This window comes from Grammomys surdaster, unplaced genomic scaffold (genome assembly GCF_004785775.1).
Source record: "Grammomys surdaster isolate TR1022 unplaced genomic scaffold, NIH_TR_1.0 125951, whole genome shotgun sequence".
NCBI classification, from domain to species: domain Eukaryota; kingdom Metazoa; phylum Chordata; class Mammalia; order Rodentia; family Muridae; genus Grammomys; species Grammomys surdaster.
In genome coordinates, this window is record NW_021620772.1 from 1,617,472 (window position 1) to 1,638,387 (window position 20,916).

Consider the following 20,916-nt stretch of genomic DNA (forward strand, 5'->3'; position numbering starts at 1 on the left):
TGATCATTTAATTGACAATCCTATTATCTTTGTATCTGCTTAGGAATAGGAAAACTAAAACATCATTAATAATCTTAGGCCTGTGTTCTTTCTGTAAGCTTTTATGATAATGACAGTTCCCAGATCCTTACTAAGTCTCTGAAGATTTTCCCTATGATTACCTCATTGCCCATTTCATTGTCCACTTCATCGCCCATTTCATTGACAAGTTGATAACACTATGTTTTGCAAGGAATGAAAGATAAACTGAATATTTGGTTTTATTGAAGAGCAAGCACTAACTGGCCATTTTGCTCTCTGACAAGCTGTTCTGGAAGTATGCAGACGCACACTTATGCAACAAAGAGCACCTCACACAGCAAATCATTCTGAATACAGAGCTCTCACAGCAACTAGTAAAAAAACAAAAACAAACAACCAAAACAAAAAACCCCAAAACAACAACAAAACAAATGCTTTGGTCCAGGACTTTAGTATGCTTTCTATTTGCTGTCAAAATACCATAACCAAACGTAATCTGGAGAGAAAGGGTTTACATTTGTAGGTTACAGTCCATCATGAAGGAAAGTTGGGGCAGGAACTGAAAGCTAGGCCACGGAGGGATGCTGCCTACTGGCTTGCTCTTCATGGCTCACTCAGCTAGCTCTTATCCAATCCAGGACCACCTGCCCATGGATGCCATCACCCACAGTAGGCTGGGCCCTCTCACATCGATCATCAAGCAAACAAATACTCCATAGGCTTGCTACAGACCAGTCTGACAAAGGCATTTTTACAACTGAGGTCCTTCTTCCCAGTTTGTTCCTAGTCTTTGTCAAATTGATGACCTCCAAAACAAAAACCACCTCACCAGCACAGATAGAAATAATTCTCAGGAGGAGCTTCAGGAAATGCTCACACTTTTATAGTTATTATACTCAATTCTTACTAAAATATAAGTAAATGTAAAATAGTGAAAGCTCATTGCACTGGCTTTGTGGCTCATCAAGGTAGCTCAGCATCTGTCACGGCACTTAAATTTAGAGTCTGTCCCCTTCACAGCTGCCTCAGCACTTCCTGAAGCTAGCAGACAAAAAAAAAAAAACAAAAAACAAAAAAAAAAACTGAGTATAATCCCCGACAGGTAGTTTGTCATATCTGTAAGTGTTTGTGAAAGCAAAATATACAGTTTCACTTATAAACCTACTTTGGGATAATACTACTGGACTGTTGTCTCCAAAGCAGGGACACAGCATAGCATCTACCTACCCCACAACTGTCCAGTAGGTGCAAACAGCCTTTGACTAGCATCTCCTCCTTGAACTATCTCCCTCATTTTCTAGGCCCTGATCAAAAAAGCATTCCTGAATGCAAGTTTTATTTTCATGTTCACAGTTATAAATCTTTCTGGATTCCTACAATAAGTTAAGAATTTATTAATTCTAAACTTACTCCAAAGTCAAACGTCATAAAACACTTCACATACTGATCAATATTACCTCCTATTGATAAACTTGTAGAGCTGTGAGTTAAATTATCTCTCAAAAGTGAACATACCAACTTCAGGATTAGAGGAAGGTTTTGTTTCTTACTAATTCAGCTACAGTATGCTCATATGACTGGTATGTTGGCAAGTGGCAGAACAGAGAAATGAGGACAGTATAAGAATTCAACGCTTAGTGAATGGAAGACTCAGTAATCAGCAACAACAACAACAATAAAAATACAGAAATGCAAAGAGGTGATCCCAAGGCCACAGTGAGAAGTCAGAAAAAGCTTCCAGGAGCTGCCATTTGAGTATGGCATATCACTACCTGTATGGTATATCACTGGCTTAAAAGGGCACAATCCAAACCACAGCTACAGTCACCTACCTGGGCAAATAAAGAAGTATGGTAGCCTCCAGTCAGGGAATGCCTGCAGAGAATTTGCCTTTCTTTTTTTCAAAGAAGCTAAACTCTATTTTTGTGTAAGGATATCAGTAGGTGTATAAATCTTACTGGTAAAATGGTTCAGTGTTTGGGATGATTAAGGAAATGCTAGAGTGGCTGAGAAACAAAACTAGCTAGGAGCTGAATGACTACACTCTTCTCCTTGCCTTCATGTATTATTTGAAAATTTGTATAATAAGAATTAGAAAAGTAAGAGATTAGCAACAATTGTAAAAATGTTAACAATATCTGCTTTGGGAGAACTGACTCGTTTTATTTTTTATTATTATTATTATTATTATTATTATTATTACTGTACTTTCCAAATCTTCTCTACCTTTATTGGGGAAAAAAATGTTTCTTGAAGCTCCGAAACTGTAAACGTCATCACCATCGGTAAGAATGCCCATAGACTTCATCCAGGCTGTATGACTGAATTCCAGCCAGACTAAAACGATTTGTTTTGTTTAATCTTTCTTTTTAAATTAAATTATTTTATTTATTTACATTCCAAATATTACCCTTTTATGAACTGCTTTCCTCCACAGTCAGTATTTCCTGAAGGACCTCTGTCAGCTGCTCTGAGGGCTAGCCTACTTCTAGTCCACCAAGCTGTTCTGCAGTAAAGCCTGGAAGCCAGAGCTTGAGGTCCTGATGAGCCAACTGTAGCCAGGGAGCACCAGGCCTGGAGCACTAGAAAGAGACAGATGCTGCTCACTTCTGAATGTGCATGCAACCCCAAACATTTAAATGTCTCTTCTTAGGAAACAATGGGTAACCCAAACATAAATCTGTTAAAAGAAATTCATTATCTTTCACATATATTCAAATGACAAAGTTATGATATATAACAATACCAAACTATAGGAAACTGTATTAACACACAGTCTGATAAACAAGCTCACAAGCAGAACCATTGCTTTAACTGAGAATCCACATGTTTGTGGCAGGTGGTGGTGCCTCACACCTTTAATACCAGCACTCAGGAGGCAGGGGTAGGCGGATCTCTGAATTTGAGACCTGCCTGGTTTACAGAGTAAGTTCCAGGACAGCTAGGGCTACCCTATCTCAAAAAACAAACAAACAACAACAAAAAAAAATTTTAAAAACAAAATTTAAATAACAATGGTATTATTATTATTTCCTTTCATTTCTTAGGATTCTTACTGTTATTCACTTCCTTAGTTTTAAAACCTCCCCTTCTTTTTAGAGGGACAAAGATCTCATGGAGATGAAAAATACATGGAAAATTAAAGTTTAAGCATTTTATTAGTTATGGATATACTTATACAACAAATACATTCAAACTAACAAACATTCATCAACTGCTTTAATTTTCAAAATTACTTTGAAGTGGGTTTTGAAAGTTACTTTTACTAATTTCTTTTCTTTCATTTTTTGTGTATGTGTGTTCGGTCTATATGTATGTCTACATTCATTTTTTAGATGGCTGCCTAAAGGAGAGGTACTAATCTTACTCCTTCAAAAACAAAATGCATTTCCTTCCTAAATTACAGATACCCTAATACACAAAAATACTGTTTTTATAGACTTTATCTACTTCCTGAGTTACACATTTAAATCATAAATTTGTTTTTTTTTTTTAGTTAAATTGTTGAATTCTTTTATTCTCTGCTTGTAATCTCCTCTGATGTCAATTCTAGAGTTGGAAGAAACCTCAAAACTCATGTAGCTGAGAGACACATGCTCACTGGGGTGGGTCCACATAAACCAGTGGTTTCTAAGTCTGTGGCTTAGAGCAGTTGTTATCCTTCAACAATCATGCTGGAGGAACACTTGTAAAGAGTATTAGATAAATCAAATGTGTTCATAGTTATTCTATTTTAAGCCTTTCCTTCTCCACTTTCATCAGGTTGTTGTCGTTATGAATCCAAAAATAAACATTAAAATGCAGTTCTGATATTTTTTCTTTGGCACTTGTTTCTCATCTTCTACCCACACTCCTAGATGACAGGACCCTTCTCCAGAGTCAATTCCCCTCAGCATACCAACTCAGGAAATGGTACTTCTAATGGAGATTTACTCTCTTCTATTCTCTTACTCCCTAGTGAAACTCAAAGGAATTCGGACTGTTGGGCAGTTTGCCTCTGCTCACTACCACATTTTCAGGGTTAAGGGCCAAGATACTAGATGCCACACATATTTCTTGGACAGAACCAGGCAGAGGGATTCCTCCAAGGGTGGCTCTGGCAAATTAATGTGTCAATAGGAGGAGATTCCAGATCCAGCCAGGAACCCACAAAACAACTCACTTCTGCCACTATTTTCTTGGGAGACCTCAAACCCACAGAAGGATAAACTCTGTGGCACAGAATCCTCAGGTGTAATTCCTATACTGGAAATTAATTCTCTAGAGACATTACTTCTGTGCTTGCTGTTTGTCCTTTTGCCTGCCTGGAACAAGGCTATTCCCCAGTGAGGCTGAGCACAGTGTGTCCTTGGTGCTTATAAAACACATGGAGACTCAAGCATCCCCATGGACACAGAAATGTAGCTGGCAGTTGGTCTGCACGGGTTTGCAGTTGCAGGAGGAGGGGCTGGTCCTGAAGATGTCTGTCATTCCTTGGCTGCCTACTCAGTCACAGGATTTCCATTGAGTTGGTGAGATAGGAGAGCCAATCCTCAGGCAGAACAATATGTGGCTTTGTCAGCTCTAACCAAGACATTCCTCTGTAGAGTTCTAAAAGGTAGTGAATAGACATGAATTGCCCTGGAAAACTCTATGGAATTAGGACAGGAGGAGAGTGGGGCGGCAAGGTTCACTTTGTCTAACGACCTCAAGGTTATACAATTCTCCCAATGTCATTTTCTATGATTCTTTCTAGCTCTTAAGAGTAACTCTATTTCAAACACTGTCCATTTTTTCCTAAGTGTTTCTCCAGTTCTTGAATCTTTTCTACAGAAATCATCAAGGGTGTCTTCTATCACACTGCCTATGTAGTTACCTTGAGCTATAAAACACTACACGTAATTAGATATTTTTATCTTTCCTCATCAACCAGCGCTTCTAAATTCAGTTTGTGGCTTCCATGATTCCCTTTGCTGAATCTGGATAGGAGTAAAGAGAAAGTTTCCAAGTTAACTCAAGAAAAGGCAGGCTCCTATTTCTGATCAGAAATTGTCTGGTAAGAAAACAACCTAGTAGAGCTATAGTTAATGTGGCTATTTTCTCTCCCGTGCTATGCTTGGTGACTAATGGCTTGTAAACCCTCTTGGTTGAGTTCCAGTTCTGTTCAGAGAAAAGCAGGCTGTGAGGAAATTGAGCAGTTTTGAGTGAACATACCCTTGCTTTCTTTCTAAGCCCATTGTTTACAATGTTTCCAAGGAGTACTTCAAAACCCTCAAATTCAGCTGACGTAAGGCAACAACACTTTCTTTCACAATTACTAATGATGAATTATTTTAAAATAGTAAAAATCTCTATGTTTTATCTCTAAGGCTGCTAACACCAGATTTTATAGACATAGAAGCACAACTCTGGAGATTTTACTGTAGCTAGCCATCATTACATGCCTCTAGATACTAAAATTCACATATGAAGACTTTACATAATATAACAGCAAAACTTATTTACAATTAATTTGGCTACAAATGAATTTAGAAATGGAAAAAAAAAAGGAAATAAGGAAGAAAGACGAAAGCCGTGGCCATATCCTGCTTCATTTTTCTGATTGAGGAAAGTAACCCTGCTCCTCAAACACAATCCACCATCAAACACTCCTTAAGCATAGGAACACTGAAATATCTAAAATGTAGGGAGAGTTACAATCTACAAATGAAAGCAACATCCCATCTATTTGGAGTTTTTAAAATATGCTGCTCAGTCAGGGTTACACTGAGAAACCTGCCTTGAAAAACACACAAAACTGTCCGTCAATATTACTTGCCATTACATCTACTGTAATAATGACTCATCCTAAGTACAAAACAGTATGCACACGGTTTTTACTGTACACAATGAAACTATGTGAAATATGTATCGTATGTCCCTGTTCCCTTGAGCTGATGATATGTATTCTTCACAGATGCTTTTAGAGCCTCTCACTTTCACATAAGACAGTCAGTGTTCTCTCCATGCAGACAGCCTAAAAACTGGGCTAGAGAGATGGCTCAGTGGTTAAGAGCACTGACTGCTCTTCCAGAGGTCCTGAGTTCAATTGCCAGCAACCCATAGTGGCTCACAACCATCTGTAATGGGATCCAATGCTCTTTTCTGGTATGTGTCTGAAGACAGCTACAGTGTACTCAAATAAATAAAAATAAATAAATAAACCTTAAGAAAAAAAAACAGATAGCCTATTAAAAAAAAAAGAAAAAGAAAAAAAAAAAAACAGAGCCAATATGTAGATTGATCCAACCTGAGAATCCACAGACCAAAGGCAAGGAAGTCCCCAGCACCAAGTCCTACTTCTGGCTTCTAACAGTAATGATGAAAGACAGGCAACAGTTATATGCTTTCAGATTAAATGGCTCAAGTAGTTGGGCTTTGCAAGTTTCCTAGTTGCTTTTTTAGATAATTCAATTGAATAAACACTTCACTTTCTTAATTATGTGATCCTAGGTTAGGTATTGACCTCTTTGAGTTGCTCTAACCACTTGGTAAAGTCAGCTATAGCTAAAATTTGCAAATGCCTACAAGCAATAGACATACAAAACTACTTTGATTACTAATTTGTATTTGATGTAATGCCTGCATATTAATCTTTGTATTATTGTATTTCCAACAGCTATCACAATAAGTCCTTAATTTAATTAAAGTTACTCACTTCTACAGTAAGAACAGTAAACTACCACATTATTATCGATGTGGCAAAGCAAAAGGGTTTATGACTCCTTTCCCATTTACTGAAGACTCCTTTTTCCAAACAGTAGGGTGTGTGTGTGTGTGTGTGTGTGTGTGTGTGTGTTCACATGTGTCTAAGAGGGCATATGCACCTATATATTTGGAGGCCTGAAGTTGACATTAGCCATCATCCTTGACAGATCTTTGTTTGTTTGTTTGTTTGTTTTTAATTGATGCAAGGTCTCTACCTGAACCCAGAATTGATGGACACCCAACTAGTCTAGCCCGACAGTTCTGCCTCTGGCTCCCAGTTGTCAGATTAAGGAGCCCTCCAATCTTGCCTAGATTGTTTACAAAAGCTCTGAGGATCCAAACTCTGGTCCTCATTCTTGCATGGAAATATTTTATCCACTGTGTCATCTCCTTAGCCAGGAACACCTTTTATACTACCTACAGTCCTAAAAAAACATTCCCCACCCCATGGGGGTTGAAAGAAGTAGAACTTAACCTGACAAATTTCAAAATTCAGCTTCGTCTAAGTACTGACACATAAAGTGTTATTAACCAGAGAGATTAATGGAAAGAGCTTAGTTCTGACTTACTACAGCAAGACACGGAGAAGCAATTGTAGGTGGCAAGGAAGAGCTTGTAATAAAGTGAATAAGCTGAAAACCACATAAAGACACGTGGAGCAAAGCATGGAGCTTGACTGTCAGAAAGAATAAGTCAGCACTTAAAATGTTACAGAGGTGTCTGACATTTTTATTACAATATTCATTGTATAAAATAAACTGATATTATTGGTTCTTTAGAGAATCAACCACAAAATAAAATTATACATATTAATCTAGAAATGTAGACATTGACACAAATTAACAAGTCCAAAATTAACAACTGTATTACTATATCAAGTACTAAACACTGAAATCTTCCTAGATGTGAGGCATCAAGAGAATTAGCAACAAGGCAAGCTCAGAGTCCAGGTTTTCCACTCTTCTTCAGACGACTACTTTCTTCTACCTCACCCTCCCCTCCTCTTTTCTTTTGGTATTCCAATATAACACAGGGAATCTAACTTTCTTTTCCTATTGTTTTGACAAGATAATCTAAAAGACACCTCAAGAGAGAAAGGTTTCTTTCAGTTCACATTTCAAGGGCCCATTCCATCCTGGCAAAGAAGTCAAAGCAATAGGAGAATGAAGTAAGTGACTATGGTATGATGGCTAGGAACTCAGAAGCAAAGAGCATCAACTCCTTTGCTCAAACTCAGAAGCAAAGAGCCCTCAGTGCCTGTGCTCAGACTCACAAAGCAAAGAGCCATCAACGCCATGTGCTCAGTTCACTCTTTCTTTTCTACAGTGAGGGATCAAAACCTATGAAATAGAAACACCTACTTTTAAGATGGGTCTTCCCATCACAGTTTAACCTAATCAAGAAAATACTCCACAGGTGTGCTGAAAAGCTTGTCCCATGAGTATTTCTACATTTTGTCATGCTGATAGCCAATAGTAGTCATAACTCGGGCTTTACACATGCTAGAGAATCACTCTGGCCACATTCCTCACCGTCAGATAAAGTAAGACACTGGTATTGTTCATCGTGATCAAGCATGAAGCTTTATTTCTAACAGTTTTTACTGACAGAATAATTTTTAAACATCACAGTACATTTTTAAATACTCATGTTTCCAACCTTAAGCCTCTTGCTTTCCTATGTGTACATTTTGCATCTCCTTTTTCTTCACAAACAATTTAGGGACCAGTGGTTACATATTCTCATATCTAATTTCAATCTTTTTAAAGTTAAAGATAAATGCCCAAACTGTAAAAAACTCTTCATTTGCATGGTGACTGAAAGCACAAGAATGGTAAAGAATAAGGATACAAGCCTACCATCTGATCCCCGAGCAGAATGGATGGCCCACCAACATACTGAGATGTGCTAGGCACCCAACAGTATCACCGGAAATCAATAGGAATCTGGAACCCCTCTGGAGGATGAACAGAGAAAAGAAAGGATCCAGACAGAATGAAATTTCTTATTGAGGAAACGATACTTGCTAAGGCAAGAAATCATAAAGAAAGCAGAAGATCACATGACAGCCTGGTGACTGCTCTCAGTGAGGTAATAAGAGGAGCCAGGAAAGCAGCACTTCTATGACCTGCTTGGGACTGTCCTGCCGGCAAAGCACAGCATACAAGGCAGAAGGCTACAAAATGGGAGTCCTTAAAACTTATATTTAAAAAAAAAACACAATTTTGACAATAGAGTAAATAATTTCCCAGAGAAAGAAAAGAAACCGCAGCGTTACAACACACAACAGAAAAACAAAACAAACAAACAAGCAAAAACCACCTGGAATCCAGCACAGGGGACTAGCAAGTCTAAAACAGACAGACAACTTCATCAGAACAACTCAAAAGGACTCAGTCAAATCCAAGAGCAGAGGGCAGAGGAAATAGATAAAGGACATCAACAGAGGCTGACTCTCAAAGTTGTTAATCTGAGACACTGGATATACTGTGAGACTGCTAGCTACAATGATAGCAGCAAAGAAGAGGAATTTCAGTTTCCTAGACTGCTGGAAATATGTTCCTTACAGACACATTGAATTTGAAATGGTCCTAGAAAATGTCAAATAATAGAAGATAAATTGCAGCAAAGTACAACTGGCCATTCAGTTGTTTCCTTCTTCTTTGGAGATGTATCTACAGCAGACCAAACCTTCCCAAATGTGCTGAAAGATGCACATAGAAGACAATGCACAAACATGTGCTGAATGACACCTACAGGAAACATTGCACAAATGTGTCTGAATGACCAATTATTCAATAAAACAACCTGAGGCTGGACAGAGAGTGGTGAAGAGAAATCGTTGTTTTTGCAGAGGACCTGGGTTCAGTTCCTAGTGCCTACAAAGTATTTTAGATCATGCATAACTTCAGTTCCTGAATAGCAAACACCTTTTTCTTACCTACAAGGGTACCAGAAATACATAAAGTGCACATATATATATGCAGTCAAAATACTGGTGCACATAAAGATTTTTAAAAGTTTAAAGAAAGAAAATAACTTGGGGACATCACGTAGATAATCAGGAGTCTCTAAATGGTTGTTCAACATAAAGACCAATGTAGAAGGCAAAGGTGAAGAAGAGAATTGAGAATTGAGTTTAGAATGAAGCAGAGAGAGAAAAGAGAGACAGTGAGACAAATAGAGAGAGACAGACAGAGACAAAGACAGAGAGAGACAGAGATAGATAAACAGACAGACAGACAGACAGACAGACCGACCGACCGACCAACCAACCGACCAACCTTGGAACATACAATTCTAAATGGATGTCTCTATCTACTTCTCCTCAGAGCTCAGGGAACCTGTGGACGAGGAGGTAGACAGACTGTGTAAGCCAGAGGGGATAGAGGGCACTAGGAGAAAAGGGCCCTCTACATACACTGAGCAAAGTTCAGAGGAACTCACAGAGACTGAAGCAGCGTACACAGGGCTGAAATGGGTCTGCACCAGGTCCTCCACAAACACATCACAGCTTTCAGTTTGGTATTATTGTAAGATTCCTGAGTGTGTCTCTGATTCTTGTATCTTCTCTTAGGGCTCTTTTCCTTTTGTTGGTTTACCTTCTCCGATTTTGATTGATGGTTTTTCTTTTATCTTATTATATTTTATTTTGTTATGTTGAATTGTTATCTCTTAGAAGCCTGTTCTTTCCTAATGAGAGACAGAAAGGGTGTGGACCCAGAAGAGAGAGGTAAGGTCTAATGACATAGATCTTGAGTCTTCACTTCTCAGGATGATCAGAAGTTCAAGGCCAAACTAAGCAATTTAAATAACCTTTCTCAAAGTGAAGGGGGGGTGGGGCACTGGGCGTTCATAGTAGGCAGTTTGCTGTTCTATTGCCAGGAATGCAAGAAAAAAAATATTTCACACTCATACCAAATATGGTTCATTTGATAGAACTTTGGTTCTTGCACTAATTTTAAAAACTACTAATAGGAGATAATTTTGATAATTAAAAGTAGGGGAAATCAAAGCACTCTAATTAAAAAATCAGTTATAGAAAGGGTAAACTTAACAATCCTAGCAGAATAAACAGTATTCCCATAAGCCCTAAGATGGAATAAAGTTTACATATTATGAAATGATATCTAAGAGAGAAAAGACCTAAGAGAAAAAAATCTGCCATGATCTTAGTCACTAAACCAAAGCAAATTTACTTTTGGATCTTCTTAATTATATAAGCACACACCCAGGAAGAAGATCAAATACGACTAGAATTATTTTCCATGATCTGTACTACACAGTTGCTAGACAGAACGCTATGCTCCTCTGAGAGCAGAGATGTTTTGCCTAAATCCTACAGTAATAAGCTCAGTCCTTCGTAGCCAAGACTGCTACAAGCAAATTCAGCAAAGGGTGGCAATGGTTTATCTTGCTGGCAAGGTTCCAAGTGGTTTATATAAGAAAAAACTTATTTAAAAATATAAGGTAATATGACCCTGAACATGAACTTTAGATGTGTCAAGATAAATTAGCACCAATGCAGTGCCCTAATTTCTGATTCGCTAACATGATAAACTACACTATTAAGCTTGCAAATGCAGTTCTCTAGGAATCTTATGGTTCACCCTGACAAGTGATTTTTTTTCTCTCTGAATTTTTTTTTTTACTTTTTCAATAAGCACATTTTTCTACTTAAATAACTCATCTACAACTTCTCTATATTCATTAACTGTATTTTACTAACACTAAAAAGAAGACATATGATTTTACAATGCCCTTTGCTATGTTTTCTATCACCCTTTGAATAAATAGTCAGAAAGTAGACCCAAACACATAAAGAATAAAAATGACCCATCTGGACAGGTGGTCTATGCCTGTGTTCCAAGGACTTCTAAGGCTCAGGAAGGAGGATCCCAGCCTGACATAGATATCTTTTCTCAAAAGACCAAAGATAGGGGGCTGGAGAGATGGCTCAGTGGTTAAAAGGACTGATTGCTCTTCCAGAGGTCCTGAGTTCAATTCCCAGCAACCACATAGTGGCTCACAACCTTCTGTAATGGGATCCAATGCCCTCTTCCGGTGTGTCTGAAGACAGTTACAGTGTATTCAAGTACATAAAATAAATGAATAAATCTTAAAAAAAAAAAGACCAAAGACAAAATCAACCCAAGAAAGGCTCAGTGGGTGCAGCCAGCAGAGTCCTTTGTCCAGGCACAGTGAAGTCACTTCTTTTAGACTGCATCTTCCTCACAGCTTAGATACATGATTCAATGTGCTACGTTTACCAACATGGTAGGCAGGAGCCAACATATCTATTTAGCTTCTGAAATATAGCAAATTCTTAATGATGATATTCTGTGTATAAAATATAATAATGACTGTGGACACTTTTTTTTTGAAAAAGGAAGACAAAACACTTCATCTGTAGTTGTTGTCCTTGCACAGCACCAGGTCCCTGTTCCCAGCACCCGGACTAGTTGGCTCACAACTGCCTGTCACTCCAGTTCCAGAAGAGCAGACACCCTCTTCTGGCCTCTGCATGAGCCCACAGGCACCTGCATCTGGACAAGCATCTTCCTCTCCCTCTCCCTCTCCCCCTCCCCCTTCCCCTCCCTCCCCCTCCCCCTCCCCCCTGCCCCTCCCCTTCTCTCCTTCTTCCCTCCTTCTTCCCTCCTTCCTTTCCTTCATCCCTCCCTCTTTCCCTTCCTCCCTCCTTTGTAAGGACATATGTCTCCTACCTTTCTGTTGGAAAAGCCTGATCTAGAACAAATAAAACAGGTTTTCAGTTCATCCTGTCTCTAATTCTTGGCATACTCAATGGTCTTATTGAAACATTTACAGAATTCGTATTATTTGTATAATCCTAACAGCAAATTACACCTTTACTGGTTAAAGCCATATATATGCTATACTCAGAGGAAGGATTTCTTGAATTACTCATTCAGACTTATTCACCTGATATTATTAAAAGCTAAGTATCTTGAATCCTTTCACTTTAAAATTACCAGTAGTATTCTTTTGTACCATCTAATAAAACCACTGAAATTCTATGACTACCCAAAAGTAGCCTCACCTTAAGAAGACTGAAGACACACTGCCAAACATAAAAGTCTAATGCCCACTAAAACACAGGAATCAGAATACATTATACTAAAATATGCTCCTTTGGCAGAAGGATTATCTTGATATGAAGGTGATGAGTACCAGAAGACATAGACATTTTCCTTGACTCTTTTTTTCTAACCCAAGTGAAGCAAAAATTTACGCTCTTTAAAATAACATAAACTTACTGTTATAATACATATATCCTTTATTGTTATTAGTTAAGATATTATTAGTCTTTCCCATGCCAATAATATACAAACAATTCCTACTGTACACACCAGATACACATGCACAAAACACACACACTTATCTGTCACCTCAGTCTAACCACTCAAGGAATTCATTTCTGTGTAGCATTCTTACAAGTAAAATTAGAAGCATTGATTATATGTGTCTGATCTTTTAACCAGTAAAATTATCTTTTGTTGTTTTAATTTACAGTTCTCAACTATAGAACCGAAGAGGTTCTATAGCTGATGTTATCACTCATCGACAAAAGTAAGAATATACTGTAACTGAATACTGAAAGTACAAAAGAATCCTACACCATAAAATCTCCTTAATTGTATATTCAGTGAAGTAGTAGAGAGGAATGAACAGAAGTAAATCATAACTATAACTTTATATTATTTTACTTTGAACTCTAAACTAATTACATAGTGAAAAAGCTGTAGCCTTCTGTATAATTGATCCATTTAGTTTAGTCAGGCTCCGTGAGTGCAAGCTCATCTGCAGTGAAAGAGACCACATTGCTGGTCCCTGAAGAAGGGGCATGGGTAGGTAAGAGAAGCAGAAAGGAAATAAAAGTGTCATAAGGAAACTTTTTAGGGTAACAAATATGTTAAATAGCCCCATGCCTCCCTAAGAAAACAAGAACCTCCTGGGTTGAACAAATACTCATGCTAGAAAGCAGTAATTCAGCCCCAGATGACCTATCCTGTTGTCTCTAATCAGCTACAAGACTAAAAACGCTTGCTGACTTAGCCTGATCCAATCTATACTCAACAACCTTCATAAAAAGCAACATTGCAATGCTATACACATGTACATGTATCTACACATATATCAATGTGTGTACACATTCCTGTGTATGCCTGCCTATGTGAGTTGCATGAGCCTCTAGAAACCAGAGGCAGGCCTCAGGTGTTTCCCCTTATCACTCTGTATTTGAGACAGTCTCACACTGAATTTAAGAGCTGCTTTAGCTAGCTGGCCAATAAGCTCCAGGGAGCCTACTATCCCCACCCCTCTACCCTTGATTGAATGAATGACCCTGCTATTGTTATTTACATGCATAATGGGGATCTCCACCTTTGATTCCCATGATTAAAAGGCAATCAGTTCATCAACTCAGTACTCCCAAGAAATCTGTGAACATTATAGAGAAAAAAGAAGGGGGGCCAGGCAACACACTACTAAACTCTTCACAAGTACACAAACTCTCTCTCTCTCTCTCTCTCTCTCTTACACACACACACACACACACACAACTAAGCTACCTTTTCCATTCATATCTATTTTCCCCTCAAAAGAAATTATGAAAACTGATATATATATCTCCTTAAATGGTAATAGAAGAAATGATCTATTCACTATACACTCAGAATTACTAATGGCAAATATTCAACAGAACCTAATTGTTTTTCATTAAAGTGTGTGTGTGTGTGTGTGTGTGTGTGTGTGTGTTTAGTTTACTGTATGTGCTTTTCATCTTCCTTCCAAATGTTTCCTTTCTCACTTTTCCCTCATGCATTTATTTACAATATTTTAGACCTGGAGATAAAATAGTTTGATAAGAACAAGAATATTAGGGGGCCTGGAGAGATGGCTCAACAGTTTAGAGCATTGACTGCTCTTCCAGAGGTCCTGAGTTCAATTCTCAGCAACCACACAGTGGCTCACAACCTTCTGTAATAGGATCTGACATCCTCTTCTGGTGTGTCTGAAAACAGCTGCAGTGTACTCACATAAATATAATAAATAAGTCTTTTAAAAAAGAATAAAAATATTAAATAAATAAAGATAAGAATTCCCTAAACCCAACAAGTCTAACTACCACAGGCAAAAAGACAAAAGACAGGAAGGAAAGAAAATGTTAGTCTCCATTTCCTCTGTTGTTTCATTTGTTTTTCTTCACCCAGATGGCCAGGACTGGAAGAATGGCTTTTGCATGTCTCTAAATCATCAAATGTAATTTCAACATCCAAATGAGGGCTTTTGCCATCTGATTATATATGATTACTCTGCCTTTTTAATCTTCTATTTCTAAAAGTGGGAAATTTTCAAACGGGAAAAAGATTATGACAAAGATTGGGCCACAAAACATACATAGGACATAGTTTCTAAATCAGTGAAATTGTGCTAGGTGTAGTAGTGTGCTCCTACACAATCCCAGCACCATAGGGGTGGAGGCAGAGGAATCAGGAGTTCAAGGCCAACCCCAGTTATATAGTGAATCAGAGGCCAGCTGAAGCTACATCAGACCCTGCCTCAAGAAGCAGGAAGTTAATTAACTAAACAAATTGTGTTGTTTTAATCAAACACAAAAAGCATCATGTTTACATTAATATTTTCTTCTTTAATGAACCTGTTTTACTATTTTTAAGGCTTAGAAATATTTTAAGAAAATTATGCTTTTATAAAAAGAACTAATATTCTATCTATCTTCAAAAAGGAAAAAGTCCTAGATATACAGTACCCAGTGAACACTTACAGAAAGCAGTAGGCCTTGGGCCAGAGATAAAATAGCCTTTCCTCAAATAGCAGTCTCCCTTTCTTACCAAGCATCGTATTACCACAATAATGCTTAGACTACCCAGCAGCCTCCTCTCTGACCTCTCTCATTCACCCTGGGCCAGCCTATTTTTCTGGTTCTAATCAGCTTACAGGCTGGGTTTCTCTAAGAACTTTTTTATGGGATAAGGAATGCATCTTCTTCCTACAAACTCATGGGAAATCCAAACCATTAGTTCCTAAGCATATGACTATATTTGGAGAATTTCTTTAAAGAAATAATTAAGGTTAAATGGGGTAGTCGGTGGCCTTCATCCAATGAAACCAGGCATCCTCTTAGGAAGAAAAGAGATTAACACATAAAATGGAGAAAACATGAAAAAATACAGAGAAGTCACCATATACAAGGCAGGGAGACAGAAGCCAGCCAACCAAATGCCACACCTGTTGATTGTTGCCCTGGGAACCAAGGATATCACTTCCTGTTATCACTAGCACATATATTATAGTTCTCCAGCCGTCAGTCCTTTACACCAGACTGGGAATAGGATGCTGTTTACGGCACACACACAGTGGCTATGGAAGCAAGCAATGGGTAGACACCACAGAGTTTGGAAGTACTTGACAGGAGAGCCTGGATCGCCTTGAAGGGACTGCTGGTACAAACAAGAACGTTTGGATGACTTTTCTGACATCACAGACAGAATGAAAAACACTGGGAAAAACAAAACTCCACCTACACATCCATCCCTCCTACCACTTTCCCTTCATCACCTACAGGCTGTCCCTTCACCTAAACCTTCAATTCTACTCTAGAAAGATACAAACTGATATCCCCTCTAGCTCCTGCCGCCCACCTCCTTCCCAACCATTTCACCTACAGGTCTAGGCTCTCTTCTTAATGTAAAGCACTAATGTTAACGGCAGCAGCATCAACAGCCAAGTTAGTATCACTTTATCATGTCCAGTGACCTCGGACCCTTCAGCTGCCTTTCGTTTGTTCGTTTGTTTTACGGAATCTCAAGATCACATGCAAAGGCTTTCTATTCTCCCCTGTGATCAGTTGAAGACATGAAGCTCCCAGTACACTGTTTTGTATTTACTTTGTATGCCTCCTTCTGACCCACCCCCAACCCTGCCAGTGCCTAATCCAATGCAACAAGTCACCAAAGCTCCCTGTTACTATCTAATTACTGCTTACTAACTACCTTAGATATTGAGGGCATCTGGTTAATTAGCACTGATTTCTCCTGTCCACTTTTCCTCTCATAGAGGCTTCCCTAAAATTATCTAACTAATTACAATATAACAATTTTGCCATACTAGTTTCTCAAATGTCTGTAAATACTGTTCAGTACACAAAGCTTAAATTTAAAAGAGAAAAATACCTTTCTTTTCAGCAAACTGATGCTTGAAACAATATAACTATACCCAAGGAAATTCTATCTAAGGCCAAATGTCTATTTTTACAAAGCCACAGAAATGAGACATATTCTATGGACAATCCAGCAATCCTGAATCCACTAAGAACTCAACTGTCTCTTCATCCTTGAGTGTAGAACTTTCTCTGGTAGATGGAGTGTTTATTCTACAGTATTTGGAGGCATATCCAGTCCAGTATGTCAACTTTGCCTCAAAATATTTGAAGAAATTCAGAGTATGTTGGCCATATTATAAATGTAAAAAGTGGAGCCAATCCGCAACTCAACTCCAGTCAAATATATGATGACAGACTTGGGAAGTAATCTACAGAATGATCTTTCTCTAACTCAAGACAGTTACCTTTCCCAGCAACTTACTGCTGCTCAAAAGCTTCTCTACTCCCTAGTCTTCCCTCCAGAACATGTATCCAAGGTTTCAGTTGTAAACTAGTTTGCCTACTTTAAATGTTGAAAGTGCCAACCAGAATCGATTCAATGCAAATTTGCATTTCTGCAATTTTCTTTCTAGTAATTTCCAACCTGCAGTAAACTATGCTCTATAGACAACCTTTATTCCCTCATGGTGTTCCCTATTTAAAAAGTATCTGACATTCAAAGATACCCCTAGTGACTCAATAGATCATTTTCTGGGTGACAGGAATTTGGAGCACCGTATTAACTCTTTCACCAAGCCATCACCAGGGTTCTGTGGTAAAAGAAGGACGTGGTAAAGGGAGAAAGAAAACCAGAAGAAACTAGAAGAATCCAAGGAAGAAAGGCACACGTGAAAGACACAGTGCACATATGTGCTATTATCAATATGTTAAAGAAAAAAGTCCCATCAATTTTTGCTTTTTTTTTTTTTTTTTTTTACAAATGGGGTGAGGAAGATAAGTTAAGACAAATTACAGAGCATTCCAAATTAGCTTTCCTTGACGTAGGGACACATATTAGCCCAGGTGCACTTATTCAAAACTTTATATTAGAAGTTCAATTAAAGGCGTTCAAAGTTTAATTTTATTAGTTTTAAATGCAATTGCTAATCTGGATTCTATCAGCCTCTAAAACCGTAATATACTAAGTTGGAAAATTTGATCATTATAAAATCTTCATCATCTCTGAACAAATTCTACATGCAAAAATCTCCCATACCCCTAGAACCAATGCTCCCCACCCAGGGCTCTGTTCCCAGATTACTCATTGTATAAAGAGCATCCTAAAATGAAGGTCTATGAACACACAAAGGTGATGTCGACTGCACAGCTGTCCTTTAGCACAGGATGAGGTGGCCTGGGCTCAGTTCTCAGATTCATCCCCTCAGGCCACTGAAACAACACAGAGAGGAGTTTTCCCTCTAGCTGGTGAAGTCATGGTCCTCTTATCTGATGCTGGAAGGAAACCCCTGCCTCCGCCCGCAGGCCTGCGTGTCCGCAGCGTCCTCCCCCGGGCAGAACAGCCCCCTCGCGCCCACCCCGGCTGCCACCGCCCCCTCCTCCTCGCCCTCCTCCTCCTCCCAGCCGCCAATGACCCTGGAAGGAACTACCCAGTCCCCGAGCCCCTGGAGAATAGCAGCCCAGAGCGCACCATCCCGCCCCACGAAGCAGGGCTCCAACACAAAGCGCCCCCCCCACGCACGCTCCCCCACCCCCACCAGGCCCTGGCCCTCCCGCACTCCCCGGGCCCGCGCACAGCAACAGGCGCGCAGGCCGCGGGGAGAGCACGGCGGGGAGCGCGCAGCCGGGGAAACTTCCAGAGTCCCGGGGGCAGGGCTCGGGCGGGGCCGCTTACCCGGCTTGGCGGCCTGGCGGGGACTCCCGGGGTGGGCAAAGCGCTCGGTTCCTCTCCGCTGTAGTCGCGGCCCTAGGAGCTCGGTGTGGCGCGAACGCTCATGCGTGGCCGGGAAACTCGAGCCCGCGGCCGGCCAGCCTCGCTGCGCGCCGACCAGGCTCCCGGAGGCCGCGGGGCTGCGGGAAGCCGTGACGCCGGCGGGGCGCGCTGGCCAATCAGGGGCGCGGCCCAGCCGCCGCCGGGATGGAACGACCGGCGCCCGGGCCTCCCGGCCCTCATGGGTGATGGACACCGTGAGGACGCCAGGGCGTGGGGCAGGCTCCTAAATGTGTCTTCCAAAGGAAATGCCTTATTTATTTATTTATTTATTTATTTATTTATTTATTTATTTGAGCATTTCCCAAATATTGGCGCGGGAAGTACTTGCTCTCCAGTTTTGCTGATATGTCTATCAAAAAATTGAATTGGGCTAAGAATGCAGTTTTTGTGTTTTTTGCTCCCGGCCCCAGCACTGGTAGTCTCTAGTTGCAGTTCTAGTTCTTGGTGAGGTCTGCCCTCTCCATTCGTGGCCTGTTGAGAAATGAGGTGGGCAAGAGAAGTCCTCTTTTAAGAAGTTACTTAGATGCATTCTTAGCCTGGTGAGCCAATTAAAAGAAAGAAGCAGCAAACACCGGGAAAGAGTTGTCTGCTGCTGGGAAGGGGGTGGGGGTGTCTCTTTTCTGTTTTTTGCTTTTTACAATTGTCTTTCTGTTGACCTCAGCTCTGGTGTCCCACAATCCACCCCCAATCCCACACCAGTTAAGAAAAATTCTCTCTCTCTCTCTCTCTCTCTCTCTCTCTCTCTCTCTCTCTCGTCTAAGAGTGCACAATTTAAAGCTCTCAGAATTTAAAATACTTACAAGAATTGCATTGTAATTTTATTTTGTCTACTACAGAGCAATTTGTGTTCCTCTAACATTTCCTAAATATTTAAGGCGGAAGCGCTTACAATGTACAAGAATGAAAGTAATGTCTTTCAATGAATATTTTTGCTTGCTGATCTGAGTTGATTAAAGTGGAGTCAGTGTCTTGGGTGGAGACAACATAGGGCCCAAGCCTTCAATTCCCTTGGTCCACAAATAAGAATCAGCATAGATTTGACATGCAGGAAAATGTGAAATCTGACTGGATGTCTTCAGAGTTTGTGGATATGAATTAGTTGTAGGATTTTTGAAAATGAAGATGTACTTAGGCTGAGGGACAATTCATCCCATCTTTCTCCCCCAGTGCATTTATGGGAATCTGTTCTGTCATGTCTTCCATCTTGGAACCAAAGACAAAGGAAAAGAGGAGGGGGTGGGGGTGGGCATAGGGATGGGGGCACGATCCACAGTTCTGTCTGTACCCAGTGTGTTCTTGATCACTGCTGTGGAAGAGACCCTAACTTCTGGGCCAGTTACTGCTCTGACAGCTGTCTTAGTAAGGGCACAGACCTTCTACTACCTAAATCCATGGGATGTATTTTTCATCTTAGAATTTGTACTGGCTGGTTTTGTCTGTCAACCTGACAAAAGCTGGAGTTATCACTGAGAAAGGAGCCTGACTTGAGGAAATGCCTCCATGAGATCCAGCTGCAAGGCATTTACTCAATTAGGGATCAAGGCTGGGAGGGCCCACTGTGGGTGGTGCCATCCCTGGGCTGGTTGTCCTGGGTTCTGATAGAAAGCAAGCTGAGCAAGCCAGGGGAAGCAAGCCAGTAAGTAACATCCCTCCATGGCCTCTGCATCAGCTCCTGCTTCCTGACCTGCTTGAGTTCCAGTCCTGACTTCCTTTGGTGATGAACAGCAATGTGGAAAGTCTAAGCTGAATAAACTCTTTCCTCCCCAACTTGCCTGTTGGTCATGAATTTTTATACAGGAATAGAAACCCTGACTAAGACATAGTTTATGTTTTCTCATGCATTCACAGAAGCTGTATAGACTCAGTGTTGCTTGTTTTCAAGTAGATCTGCAGATCTTGGGGCATCCCTCTGTCTTTGCCACCTTTGAATACTGGAGTTCCTCAAGATTCAGTTATGAATCTTCTTTATGTTTTAAATGCATCTTTAAATCCATTTTCACTTCCACCTTCTTATAGAATGGCCAAAAATGTGCAAATT

General features: G+C 39.9%; 1 protein-coding gene across 5 annotated transcripts in view; it reads right to left on the reverse strand.

Moving 5' to 3' along the window:
- Positions 1-18,875, reverse strand: part of Mpdz (multiple PDZ domain crumbs cell polarity complex component) — a 148,243-nt gene extending 129,368 nt beyond the window's left edge. For all 5 annotated transcript variants that reach the window (XM_028753624.1, XM_028753627.1, XM_028753625.1 and 2 more), the window contains exon 1: positions 18,780-18,875. The gene's annotated coding sequence lies outside the window, so the exon portion shown is untranslated. The remainder of the gene's footprint in view (positions 1-18,779) is intronic.
- Positions 18,876-20,916: the final 2,041 nt, after the last annotated feature.